This window comes from Rutilus rutilus, assembly GCF_951802725.1.
Source record: "Rutilus rutilus genome assembly, chromosome: 12".
NCBI lineage: Eukaryota > Metazoa > Chordata > Actinopteri > Cypriniformes > Leuciscidae > Rutilus > Rutilus rutilus.
The window spans coordinates 13,353,940-13,367,783 of NC_140217.1; the positions used below are offsets into that span (position 1 = coordinate 13,353,940).

The following is a 13,844-nucleotide window of genomic DNA, read 5'->3' on the forward strand; positions in this document are numbered from 1 at the left end:
TAATGTTGCAATTCATGCCAATAAAAGTCTATATTAATCAGTGCAATACAATAACACACTGCTTAACTGTGTTGTGGGTGCCCAGCTAGCAGGCAATTGATAGCTTTTTATAACTAAAGAGTTGAATATGGCATGCATTTGACATATCATTATTTGTGTAGTAATAACATCATCTGTATTGTTTATTCAACTTATATAGCCGTATATATCATAATATAGCTTTGAAAGTTTGAAAGTGAATAGAAAAAAACATCCACTTGGTGGGAAAATAAAATAAGAACAACGTGTGGGGAGATCAGGAATCAAGTGGTTATTAAATATACATGTGTAATTGTGGGTGAAGAAGAATATAGGCACAAAGGGGATTTTTTTATTATTATTTGTAATGAGATATAAGTTATAAATCATACTTTAGATCTAATATTGTCACATGGAATCACTGTTGATGCCGTTGAAATTCTGCAGCAGACCGATGACATCTCAGATCATTATTTAATCTTATGTATACTTAATTTAGCCAAGGTTGCAAAGCCGACTATGTGTTATAAATATGGTAGAACTATCACTTCTGCCACTAAAGATTGCTTTATAAATAATCTTCCAGATCAGTTTAATCACGTCAGCATCCCAGATAGCGTAGTAAAATAACTCGATATTGCAACAGAAATGATTGGCTCTCTCTTTTCCAGCACTTTAGACATAGTTGCTCCACTGCGCTAAAAGAAGATTAAAGGAAATAGTCCAACGACGTGGTACAACGGGCACACTCGGGCCCTAAAGAGAGCAGCCAGAAAAATGGAGCGTAGCTGGAAGAAAACAAAATTAGAAGTTTTTCGCATTTCGTGGAGATAGAGCACGATTGCGTACAGAAAAGCCTTAAAAACTGCTAGATCTGCTTACTTTTCAACACTTTTTGAAGAAAACAAACACAAACCTAGGTATTTATTCGAAACAGTGGCTAAATTAACGAAAAATAAAGCTTCAACACCGGGCGTTTCCAAACAGCACAAAAGTAATGACTTTATGAACTTCTTACAAGATTGATAATATTAGAGAGAAAATTATAACTATGCAACCGTCTACTACAGTATCGCATCAGGCAGTGCATTGTTGTTTCCCTGAGGAAAATTTTCATTCATTCATTGCTATAGAAGATGAGAGGAAGAAGAAGAGATCAAACTGCTGGCCTCAGTCAACCATCCATCAGTCAACAAATCAGTTGAACACTACAACTTTTCTCTTCACTGCCTCCTGGATACACATGCCCCCCTCAAAACAAGAACTGTGTCTTTCTCCCGTTCTGCCCCCTGGTTCACGGATGAACTGCGCAAGATGAAGGCTGGTGGCCGTGCCATTGAGAGGCATGTCAAATCATCTGGCCTGGTGGTACACAAGCTGGCCTACAAACATCACCAGAAGGCCTACGCAGTGGCCCTTAAACAAGCCCGGTCCATCTACAACTCCAACATTATCAATAACAGTCCAGGAAATTCCAAACAGCTTTTTTCCACCATAAATCATCTCCTCAATCCCAAAAACCAAACCCAAACCGAACCCACAGCAGAACTCTGCAACAGGTTTCTTGTATTTTTCCAAGATAAGATCAACTCCATCCGGTCTCAGCTTTCTGGCTCCCCAGCTCCATCTCTGCCATCTACCTGCTCACAACCTCCTCTTTTCAGCACTTTCACTACAGTCACACAGATCGAAGTCGAGGGTCTCATCAAAAAGATGAAGCCTTCCACCTCTCCCCTGGACCCCTTCCCTACAGCACTCATCAAATCAAACCTGTCGGCCATTAGTCCTCTCATCACACAAATAATAAACCACTCGTTAAACTCTGGCCATGTCCCACCCCCACTCAAAACTGCCGTTATCAAACCTCTCCTGAAGAAACCCAACCTCGACCCAGAATGCCTCTCTAACTATCGGCCCATCTTCCATTCCTGTCCAAGGTGCTTGAAAAAGCTGTTGCTGCACAGCTACAGGAACATCTACAACGTCATTCACTGTTTGAAACTTTCCAATCTGGTTTTCGTACTGCCCATAGTTCAGAGACAGCACTGTTGAGGTTAACCAATGACCTTCTTATTTCTGCAGATTCTGGATCCCCCTCTCTGCTCATTCTCCTTGACCTTTCAGCAGCCTTTGATACTGTCGACCACCATATCCTCCTAAGCCGCCTCCACACTGACATTGGTCTCCGTCACTCCACACTGGACTGGTTCACCTCATACCTCGCTGACAGGACAGAGTACGTCCGCCTGGGATCTGCCATGTCCCGAACAGCCCCTGTCACTTGTGGTGTCCCCGAAGGATCTATCCTAGGACCCCTGCTCTTCATCCTATACATGTTGTCAATGGGTCGTGTCATCAGCCGACACGGCATCTCTTTTCACTGTTATGCTGATGACACTCAGTTATACCTGCGAACCGACTCGAACCTATGCTCTACCCCGGTCCTTTCATCATTATCTGCTCCCTCATCATCTTCTGCTCCCTCTTCACCATCATCTCTAGTCCTCTCTAACTGCCTGGAGGAGATTAGGGCATGGATGAGTCATAATTTCCTCCAGTTGAACAGCTCTAAAACTGAAGCCATACAAATCGGCACCCCTCATCAGGTCCAGTCATCACCCATAACCACTATCTCTTTCTCCGGTCAAGACATCCCCCTCTCAACTACTGTTACCAACCTCGGTGTGAAGCTGGACCCACTACTGACCTTTGAAAATCACATCAAACATCTGTATAAAACCTGCTTTTTTCATATCAAAAACATTTCAAAACTCCGCCCCTTCCTAACTTTCTCTGACGCAGAAAAACTCGTCCACGCCTTAATTTCCTCCAGGCTTGATTACTGTAACAGCCTGCTTATCGGTATACCAAATAAACACCTTCAAAAACTTCAATTCATTCAGAACTGTGCTGCCCGAACTCTGATGAAAACCCGCAAATACGAACATATCACTCCCATTCTTCAGAACCTCCACTGGCTCCCCATAACCTCAAGAATTCAATACAAGATTGCCCTCATCACCCACCTTTGCATCTATAACAACGCCCCGCAATACCTCAAAGACCTCCTTACCCCTCACTCATCCACCCGTAACCTCCGGTCCCAAAGCACAAACCTCCTCCATCAGCCACGCTCAAGACTCCGCACCATGGGAGACCGAGCCTTCTGCTCTGCTGCCCCTCGCATCTGGAACTCCCTCCCTGAACATTTGCGAAAACCCTAGTCTGTGGACACTTTTAAAAAAGAGCTTAAAACTGTTTTGTTCAGGCAGGCGTTCTTAAGTTGTCCTTAGGCTTTGCTAATCTCACTCTGCACTAAAAACTCCTCTTTTAGCTGTTTTTTCTTATGTATTTTATCACTTGTATTGTTATTTGTTTCTGATTTTAAATTCGTTTAATGTGGTCTCTGTAGCACTTTGAGATTATTTTATGAAAAGCGCTTTACAAATAATTTTTTATTATTATTATTATTATTATTATTATTATAGAAGAGGAAGAATTGTCTAAACTCGTTAAATCATCTAAATCAACAACATGTATATTAGACCCTATACCGACTAAGCTGTTGAAAGAGATGCTTCCAGAGGTCATAGATCCTCTTCTTAATATCATTAAATCATCTTTGTCACTAGGATATGTACCAAAAACTTTTGATCAAACCTCTTAGAGAATTAGTCAATTACAGGCCGATCTCGAATCTACCTTTTCTTTCAAAATAATAGAAAAGGCAGTATCCTCACAACTGTGTTCCTTTTTAGAAAGAACTGGTATCTGAAAGGATTTCCAGTCAGGATTTAGACAATATCATAGTACTGAGACTGCTCTCATTAGAGTTACAAATGATTTGCTCTTATCATACGATCGTGGTTGTATCTCTCTATTAGTCTTACTGGATGTTAGTGCTGCATTTGATACCATCGACCACAACATACTTTTGAATAGACTCGAAAATTATCTTGGCATTAGTGGAATTGCATTAGCATGGTTCAAATCATACTTATCTGACCGTTATCAGTTTGTAGCAGTAAATGAAGAGATTTCATACTGATCAAAAGTTCAGTATGAAGTACCACAAGGCTCAGTACTAGGACCGTTGCTGTTCACTCTGTACATGCTACCCTTGAGAGATATCATTAGGAAGCATGGCATTAGTTGTCACTGTTATGCTGATGATACTCAGCTCTATATTTCTACGCGCCCCGACGAAACGCACCAATTCACAAAATTAACGGAATGCACAGCTGATATAAAAATTTGGATGACTATTAATTTCCTACTACTTAATTCTGAAAAAACAGAGTTTCTAATTATTGGGCAAAAAACCTCTGCACGTATTAACCCAGAATACTGTCTAACAATTGATGGCTTCTCTGTCAAGTCTTCGTCGTCGGTTAGGAACCTGGGAGCGCTCTTTGATACCAATCTTTCATTTGAAACCCACGTTTCTAGCATCTGTAAAACCGCATTCTTCCATCTTAAAAATATATCTCAATTACAACATATGCTTTCAATGAAAAATGTGGAACAGTTAGTTCATGCATTCATGACCTCAAGGCTAGATTATTGAAATGCTCTACCTGGTGGTTGCCTTGCACGCTTAATAAACAAACTACAGCTGGTCCAAAACGCAGCAGCTAGAGTTCTCACTAGAACTAGGAAGTATGACCATATTAGCCCCGTTCTGTCAAAACTGCATTGGCTGTCAAAATTAAACATTGTATCAATTTTAAAATATTGCTAACTACTTACAAAGCTCTAAATGGTTTAGCTCCCCAGTACTTGAGCGAGCTCTTAACGCATTATAGTCCTTCACGTTTACTGCGATCTCAAAATTCTGGCCAGTTGATAATGCCTAGAATATCAAAATCAACTGCAGGCGGTAGATCCTTCTCCTATTTAGCACCAAAACTTTGGAACACTCTTCCTAACATTGTCCGGGAAGCTCTGTCAGTTTAACCTAGACTAAAAATGCTCCTTTACCTGGCATTCATATAGAGCATTATACATTTCTATTATTCAAATCAGTTAAATGATTATTAGGCTGCATAGATTAGCTCAGCCGGAACTGGGGACACTTCCTGTAACACCTGATGTACTCGTTACATCATAAGAAGAATGGCATCTACGCTAATGTTAGTTTTTCTGTTTATTCCAAGGTTTACTGAAGTCAGCCGGATATGGGCCGTATCCAGATCAGATGGTGGACCTGCGCCTGGACCCATCCATGACGTATCCCTGAGGTGCCAGCCTCATCAGCCCTGTGAAGGCCTCATCGACACGACAGCCATTGGCACTGATCTTCAACAAACTCGTCTCCATCCTGGCGTGATGACTCTGACTTCCAACCAGATGGAACTGGATAAATATTCTGAATGTTTCTGATCCAGTCTGACTTCTGACCTGTAATGCTGCCTGAATCATAATCATCCACTCACAAAGGAGAACTGGTCCCAACTGAGCCTGGTTTCTCCCAAGGTTTTGTTCTCCATTCTGTCACCTGATGGAGATTTGGTTCTTTGCCACTGTTGCCTTGGCTTTTGTCTTGCTTAGTTGGGGACATTTATTTTAATTATTGATCTGCCTTACTTAAGGTGGACAATGACGCAATTTTCTTCTAGAAACAAATTTTGTTGTATTATTTTCATGTTAGCACTGTGAAGCTGCTTTGATACAATCTGTATTGTAAAAAGCGCTATATAAATAAAGGTGACTTGACTTGACTTGCCTAAACTCTGCAGGACTGAGTTTGGACCCCCATCTTCAACTATTTCAACTTTTTGCGATTTTACATGCAACAAGACATGCAATATGCAATATATAAACAGTATATATAATATATATTCAGAATATTAAACTGCACAACCATCAAATATTAAAACCATTCATATCAATTCAACATTTAATTATGGTTCTTTAAAACAATGATTTCTACTTTCTATCAAAAATGTATAAATATTATTTTACAAATAAAAGTAGTCAAGTGTCCATTACAAGTTAAAGGGATAGTTCACAGAAAAATTAAAATTAGCCCATGATTTACTTAATCGTCCAGGTGTTTATGACATTCTTCTTTCAGACGAATACAATCGGAGTTATATAAAAAAAATTCCTGGCCCCTCCAAGCTTTATAATGGCAGTGAATTGCTGTTTCTGTTTTGAAGTCCATAAAAGTGCATCTATTTAGTCTCATCCTATTTTCTGTGCAATCAAATGTTCCCTAGAATCTCAAGAGTCCTGCCCTCTACATGATAAAAAGATGCTAAAGCTGTGTCTGAGATTGGTCACTTGTTCACACATTTACTGTTTTCTATGTTTTGAATAGCAAGTAGTGCAATATATAGGGGATAGTGAACGATTCAGACAGTGCTTTCCTCCACAGCACACAAACACGGTGTGCTCTGGTCCAGAGACACGATATGAGCGGATCATATCAGACCCATTTGAATTCTGCATAGAATGCTGTATTTGTAAGTTCTATGGAGGATATCAGACATCGCAAACGGTTAAACAGCCTTGGCATTATAAACAACACTGATTGTAGAAACAGTTTCATATTAAAATGAAAGGGAGAATCTTTTAGACTTCATTTTTAATTCAACTGTGGCTGTCACAAGATGTCAAATGCAGCTTTCCCATGCATGCTGTGACACACACACACACACACACACACACACACACACACACACAAATATGGTGAATTCAGGAGGCAGATTTGGTTTTAAGGCTCTATGATCTACAGCAGTGGTTCCCAACCTTTTATTGTCTGAGACCCCCTTTTTCCCAAGAAAATATTTTAGGGCCCCCCTTCACATTTAATGATATTATCGCTCTTGTTGGCTGGCAGCAAGGATGACAAAATATGTTGTTTTCAAGCAAACGGTAGGCTATGTTTATTACTATAACCAGATATGTTTATGCACAAATAATAGCCTATAGCCTAATATTGAAAATACAATAACAAAAACATCAGTGGGCCATTTGTAATTTAAAAACCTAAGCCTAAGAGTAGCCTATAAATTGGCCCTATTTGAATCGCAATAAAAAAATATCAGTATTCACACTGGTGTGTAGGTTAAAACAAAAAGAATGAATATATAGGCTATTACAAAATTACTGCTGTCAGTGGGACCTCAATACTTGCATGTTATTTGTGAGGCTTTATCAATAAGTGTGAGGATCTGCTGGTCGTGAGTAATTTGATCAATGCGTGGAGAGATCTTTAACAGGGTAAGACATCTTTATCATCCTCAAGGGTCAGTCTGGCCCATATGTATTTGGTTTTTAAGGCTGTCATGGTTAAAATCCCATTTTTGGTCAGCCAGGCCAGGTAATGGATAAAATTAGCTAATGTAATATGATCGTTCTCCTTAAAGCATGCATTCCTTCTTTTTTTTTTTGCGCTATAGCGATCGTTAATAAACATGCGTTTGTTAACAGAATGATGCGTCTTTTGGAGCCGGAATTACTTCTCTGTGTTTGGCTATGACGAGTCACGCAGGGTAAGTACCACTACTCCGCAGCGGCGGCGATCCGAACCAGTGTTAAATAGTCCCAATATAAACACTTCCCAGATAGCAATGAGTCGGCGGACCACCGTCGGCGCTCCGGCGGCAGTAGAAGCGGCAGAATGGCGACATCGCAAACACGTTGGACGGCGCACCGCCGGCGGCAGCCGCTTTTTAAAAGCGGCAGCCGCCTTCCTACCGCCTTCGTTCCGCGGCCGGCCCGCGGGCCAACCGCCGTCCCGCCGCCGTTATATTTAAGGCGGCCCTTCCGCGGCCCGCTGGAGGCAAGCGCTATTTTCGAGCGATCTGCCGCCGCTTATTCTGGCTATATATATATAATATTTATAGCATGCAGTTTATCAAGAATAATGATTGCTCAAACCAGACAATCCATTTGGCATTTTTATTCCACATTTCAAAGTACATTAACTGTCATTTAAACAAGATGTGTCAGATCACTGAAACATAACAGAAAAATAAATAAATCAATATACTAACATGCAGGTTTCTTATTAAATTTTGGTAAAAAAACAAACAAACAAACAAAAAACAGCCTTACAAGCAAATTACTCTTACAATAATTGTTGATATAAAGAGGACAGCTCTAGGGTGAAAAAAATTACCTGTAAGTAAAGAGAATACTTGATACGAAATAATGTGCAGGATACCAAATAAATCAAAGTATGACATCACATTTACAAGCCATTTCTAACAATAGGTTAAGTGGTAGTAATTTATAGTAAAGCTCTGGAGTAGAATAGACCATTATAGCTGCAATGCTGACCTGTGGCACAAGGACTTACAAGCATTATTTGAAAAAAGAAAAAAAAGAAAGTAATTTCCACAGTTAGTGAGTATAGTGTGACACTTCTGACTTCTTTAGGGGTCTTGATGTTACTGACTGCAAGATAAAGAAAGGATTCCAGTTGTCAGTGATTCTGGGGTGTCAGTAGTCAGCCTAAGTGGTCGGCTGTGGGTCCCTCTCAGCTGTGCGGTGCCTTTTTCTGCCTTCACGGTCAGATGCTCCTTTCAGGTAACGCGAAACGTTAACCTAGACCGCTTCATCAGTGGCATCCTGGGTTGCCAGGTTCTTCTGGATGGCTAATTTAGAAAATACAGATCTGTCATTTCATTTGAATTGCATGAGGCCATACACATCTACTTAAATATAATTAAAAAAATATCCAACTTACTTTGAACAATGGTCTAAAGGAACATGTCTCTAAAACATGCTTTATCCCCTACACCGAGCTGAAAATCCAAAAAAGTGTTACAAATTACATTTCTCTGAAGCTTCTCATAAATAAATAAAAAATGTGAAAGGCTGAGGATTCAGACTGTAATATATGCAGTATACAATCTTAAATTTTACTTTAGATTACTCTATGGCATTATAATCAGCAAACTTACAAATTGTTCCTGGAGCTTTTTATCCTGCTTCAAACTGTTGTCAAGACACGGCAAATCTTCCTGGGTGTGTAGGGGGAGTAACAGATCCCCTGACAGGGATAACTCCAACAGACACAACATCACCAAACTCTGCAAGACGTCACAGCATAAGGGTCTGATCTGCACCTACAGGGTTTCCCAGAATAAAATAATCAGTCCTGGTCCCTCAACTACTAAACTATGACATTTATATCTAGGTCTACTACATGGTCAGGTAGCCCCAGTGGGAATTAAACCAACAACCACTGTGCTGTTTGCAAGTTGTACCTGATTTCCCAGTGCAAGCAAACGTCTTCAACATTGTTTGTTGAACTTGCTTCACCTGCTCTTGAAGTGAGCCGGTGTGATCCGAAGCTACAAAATGAAAGGCATATGGTAATTTTGGACTTACATCACACACAAAAAAGTACAATTTAAGAAACAGTGCAAGTTCTCACCTGCTCGTGCATTGCTTTCCCTCAGGGCTTGGTTCTACATTTAAAAAATAAAATAAAACAAACAACTAAAGGCACTATTTTCAATACTGTTAAAACACTGGACATTAAGACATAGGGCTAGAATATACCTTCACAGCTGAAAACTTCATGCTTGACACGAGATGCCACTGGAGTACAAGGGCCAACAATAGAGCAATGACTTTCTCCCTCCTATTGATAATCATTGACATGTAAAAATATGTTTGAAGTTATTGCATACATTTAATGAATTGGACTTAAATGTAACACTTAGTTAAGCGCAACATATTACATACCTCCAGAGTTTTCACCCATATGCTGCCAGGGTAAATTTGCTGCCGGGGGTGTAAAGCTTAGTACTTGATGAGCTGGGGAGCAAACATAACAGCTTTAATTTCAATGCAGAGTATTGCTAGCCTGGTAATACCAAACTCTGCTACTTCGCTTTGCTTCGTAGACAGAGTCTGGCATGGCATAATTGAAAAGTGTTTTCTTTTTTTTGGGGGGGGGGGGGGGGGGGGGGCTAGATAAATCATTGGTTACCCGTAAGCCAATCACATAACGTTTGGTTATGGCGTGTGTTATGCGCATGCTCAGCCGCATCTAACTTCCACTGTAAACATGTATGATGCGAAAACAAAACCATCGAGCGAAATACCGGAGTGAACATGGCTGTGAATGACTTTTGCAGATTATGTGAAGTAAATCTACGCATCCACGGTACAATCAGCGTCTACGTCACGGCTCTCAGCCCGCCCTCTGTTCGTTGATTGGCCGGCTGTTTTCAGGCCGGAGGAAAACGGAAAGCTATGACGCTGTCTCAGACTGAGTACAGAAGCGAAATGAAATTGAGCGGAAGTACGAAGTCTGACGTAGTCAGGCTAGAGTATTGCATATTCAGTAATGAAACAATAATTGAACTGTGTAAAGCTAATGGAATGTACAACACACCTCAACACCTTTCATCCAGAAACTGCTGCAGCGAATCCCATCAAGTGTCCTAGTGAAAAACAGATTATGATTAAAGGATTCATCATCTTAAAGTCAGCATGAAATCAAATTTTACAATTTGTATTTTTATATCTAATATTGTAGTGTTTATGTAAATTATTCATCTGTGCACTTTTTTTATTTTTTATTCATGTACCCTTATAATATTTAATCAAATACGTTACCCTTCCCTCCCCCCTCGAAACGACTTCTCTTCTGGTCATGTGCAATGGCGTGAGGGCGTGGCAACTCCCCTCAAACCGTTAGTCTGCTATGAGCAGAGATGGAGATGAGGAGCGCTAGAGTAAAACCCTGCTCCTCTATTCAATATTCCCTTTCACTTGGAAATATGTCAACACTGGAGAAAAGTCGTTTGGAACTTCCAGTTCATGCCAACTTTAAATAGAAGCAATAGTTTCCAAGACAAAAAAACTTCACAAATAACATCACTTACTTGTACTCAAACTCTTGGCGGATTCTGGATTACTGGGGAGAAACCTGGTTCTAAGAAAGAGGAAACAGAAATTTGATGATAATAATAATAATAATGAATGAAAGATTCCGTTATCCACAATAAACAGACAAATAAATTACACAGATGAAATAAAGGAAAATCAAATGTACAAGTCAGACCCATTTACCTGCTCCCTTCATGAACTTAAAATGATGTTTCTCCCAGGTGCTGTGTGGAGGTGTGCAGCGGATGGCTAAATTGTTCCTTTGTCTTTTTTGCGGAGGTTAAATGGGGGCCAATGGCACATGCCCTTCGTTGAGCCACTCTTGCGGAACCACTGCAAATGGCAGATCCTCCTTGTTGATAAACTGAACAATGTGAAGCATCTAAAATAGAAGACACATTAGCATAAAGTATACTTTTTGATTTTTTTTTTTTCAGGCAAAATCAACAACATTAAAATGCTCACCCCTTCGAAAAAGCAGTAATTTTCACAAGTGGATCAACAGAAAACCATGTTCAGACAAACAAAATCATATAAACAACCTACATCGTTATTTTTGTAAGATAACACCAAAAGTTAAACTAGTCTTTCTAGATGTAAAGTTTGGCTACCTACTGTAGCTAGATACATTTAACATGTAAGGTTAGAACATGCTTGAACTCAGTGTGTAAAAAAGGTGAAACAGCATGTGGTAGCGAACACTCTAATCTAGACTAGCAGCATAATTATGTTTAGTTAGAAAACAACACAAGTTATACTGATCAGTCTTTCTTGTCGTGAAGATTTTGCTAACGTTACCATTCCCACGTAGGCGGCAGAATAATTGTCCGTAGTTCAGGAACTGTAACGTTAGTTCATTCGACTGACCAATACTATCTTAAACCACATGTACTCACACTTGTATAAACATACATAACAGTTAAACATACTTAGAAGAAGAAAAAAACTCAACGCCAGGAAGAAACTAAGTAACGTTAGCCTAGCTATGGCGGAAACATGGCGGAAACTTTGCAAACAAGGCTAACTTACTTTAGCTTGACTAGTTAGGCAAGAACAGATCTTAAGAAGAAGAACTAAAAACAATGTCAAAAATGAACATAGTAATATTGCGTTACACAAAAAGGAAAAATGTACTTACTTAAAAGATCGTATATTTCCCATACAGTAAGATATTTCCTCTCTCCAAATACTGAAACCGTGTGACGAGACGAGTAAATCTGCTTCAGTTTTTTAGGTGCTGCCCCTCTCGACCGGTGGAGGTACTTCTCTGTTTGTGCTTTAACACTTTCTTAAACATTTGTACAGGTCGCAAAACTCGCAATTGCAAACTGCAAAGTAATCCCTTATACATGTAAAAGATTAAAAAAAAAAAAAAATTGAGCTTGTAAAACAATGAAAGACATAACCACAATTTCCTGGAGTGACAGAGAGACAAAATATTTATAAATATTTCACTTTATCCTTCAGGTCAGAACAGGGATTTTCATGTTTCTCATAGACATTACCATGGTTGCAAATTAATAAAAAAATATAAAGCAAACCCAAGATTTTGGCCAAGTTGCAGATGTCTTTCACTGTTCACTGATTTCAAGCATTGGTGAAAAATCTACCTTCATCCATTTATTCTGCTAAATATTTATTTTAAAAACTAATCAGAATCAGAAAGATATTTATTGCCAAGTTAGTTTTACAAAAGGAATTCTGTTTGGTCTATTGGTGCATCTCAAATTGTGCATAAATCAAAGAAATGTAAAGAATTGTCACCTTAAGTGAATAAAATAATTCTATATATTTTACATATTATCGCTTCAGAGTGTCAAAGTAATTTAAATGTAATTTCCTAAACCTTATCATGGAATCAGAGTCAAATCTGTTATAACCCCTAATGGCTTTGGAGCAACAACAAAAATTGATATAATTCACATAATAATTATAATCGCTTTAAATGTGAAAAGTAGTTAAGATGCTGTCAGTTTCACTCATGGCTGGTCGATTTCAAAGCGGCTTGCCGCCAGCCGGCCGCGGTTCATTTAGACGGCGGCAACCGCCAGAGAGAATGAAGTCGGCGGCCCGGCGGCTGTTCGCCGGCGGCATCTCGCAAGAAATGGGAGTGACGTATTCGGCGGCAAACGCTTCATCGCCGCCAGCGGGGCGCACCTATAGCCGACAGCTTGGGGCCGGCGGCAAAAAGAAGCCATGCCGATATTTTTTGCTATCTGGGTTATTATAGGTGTACCATAGTGATTCAGAATAAGAAAAAAACACGGTTTGGAAGATGGATTCATGATGAACTCGCTCATTATATACATTTTGTACATTTTTAACATAGAAAAAGTTACGGACGACTTGAATGCTCATTACTCAAAACTTTTCAAAATATGACGCGACCCCCCAGAGAGCTCGCCGAGACCCCCTTGTGGGCCGCGACCCCCCTGTTGGGAACCACTGATCTACAGCCTTTGAGACTACCAGCAAAATAAGATGCGAATTGTGTCCTTTGCTATTTAAGTTTCTTTAGCAACCACTCACATATTGTAAATGGTCTTCCTGGTGAACCAATGATTTTGCTGCTCTTGTAATCTTGTGAAGAAGGCTGATGTTAATGCTGCTTATACCTCTAAAAATAGCTGTTATGTTAAAGGTAAGAATTGATTTGATGAAACACTAGAAGGCTTTTAGAATTAATTGGTGAACCCAGAGGTTACAACATTTTCGAAGGAAGTACAGACACTTCTGGCATTTGGAAAATCGTCTTACTATTTGGTTTGAAAGTGAGTTTTTGATCGATGGTGGTTCCCAGATATTTATATTCTTGCACCATCTCTTTTTCCTGACTGCTGACATCTAATGCTTTGATGGTATGGTAGATCTTTCCCAATGGAAATCAATGACCATCTCCTTCGTCTTTGAGGCATTCGGTTCCAGATAATTCGCCCTGCTCCACTCAGGCAACTCATCCAATTCAGGCT

General features: G+C 39.8%; 1 long non-coding RNA gene across 3 annotated transcripts; it reads right to left on the reverse strand.

Moving 5' to 3' along the window:
- Positions 1-7,912: 7,912 nt before the first annotated feature.
- Positions 7,913-12,123, reverse strand: LOC311301166. Of its 3 annotated transcripts, none has more exons than XR_014629403.1 (12): positions 12,014-12,123; positions 11,059-11,257; positions 10,872-10,921; positions 10,603-10,685; positions 10,379-10,427; positions 9,724-9,795; positions 9,538-9,619; positions 9,410-9,443; positions 9,240-9,326; positions 8,934-9,098; positions 8,717-8,774; positions 7,913-8,624 (listed from the first exon to the last, which is right to left on the reverse strand). It is a non-coding gene; the product is annotated as an uncharacterized lncRNA (long non-coding RNA). The 3 variants fall into 3 exon arrangements; XR_014629404.1 differs by having other exon boundaries at positions 10,603-10,688; XR_014629402.1 differs by lacking the exon at positions 10,603-10,685.
- Positions 12,124-13,844: the final 1,721 nt, after the last annotated feature.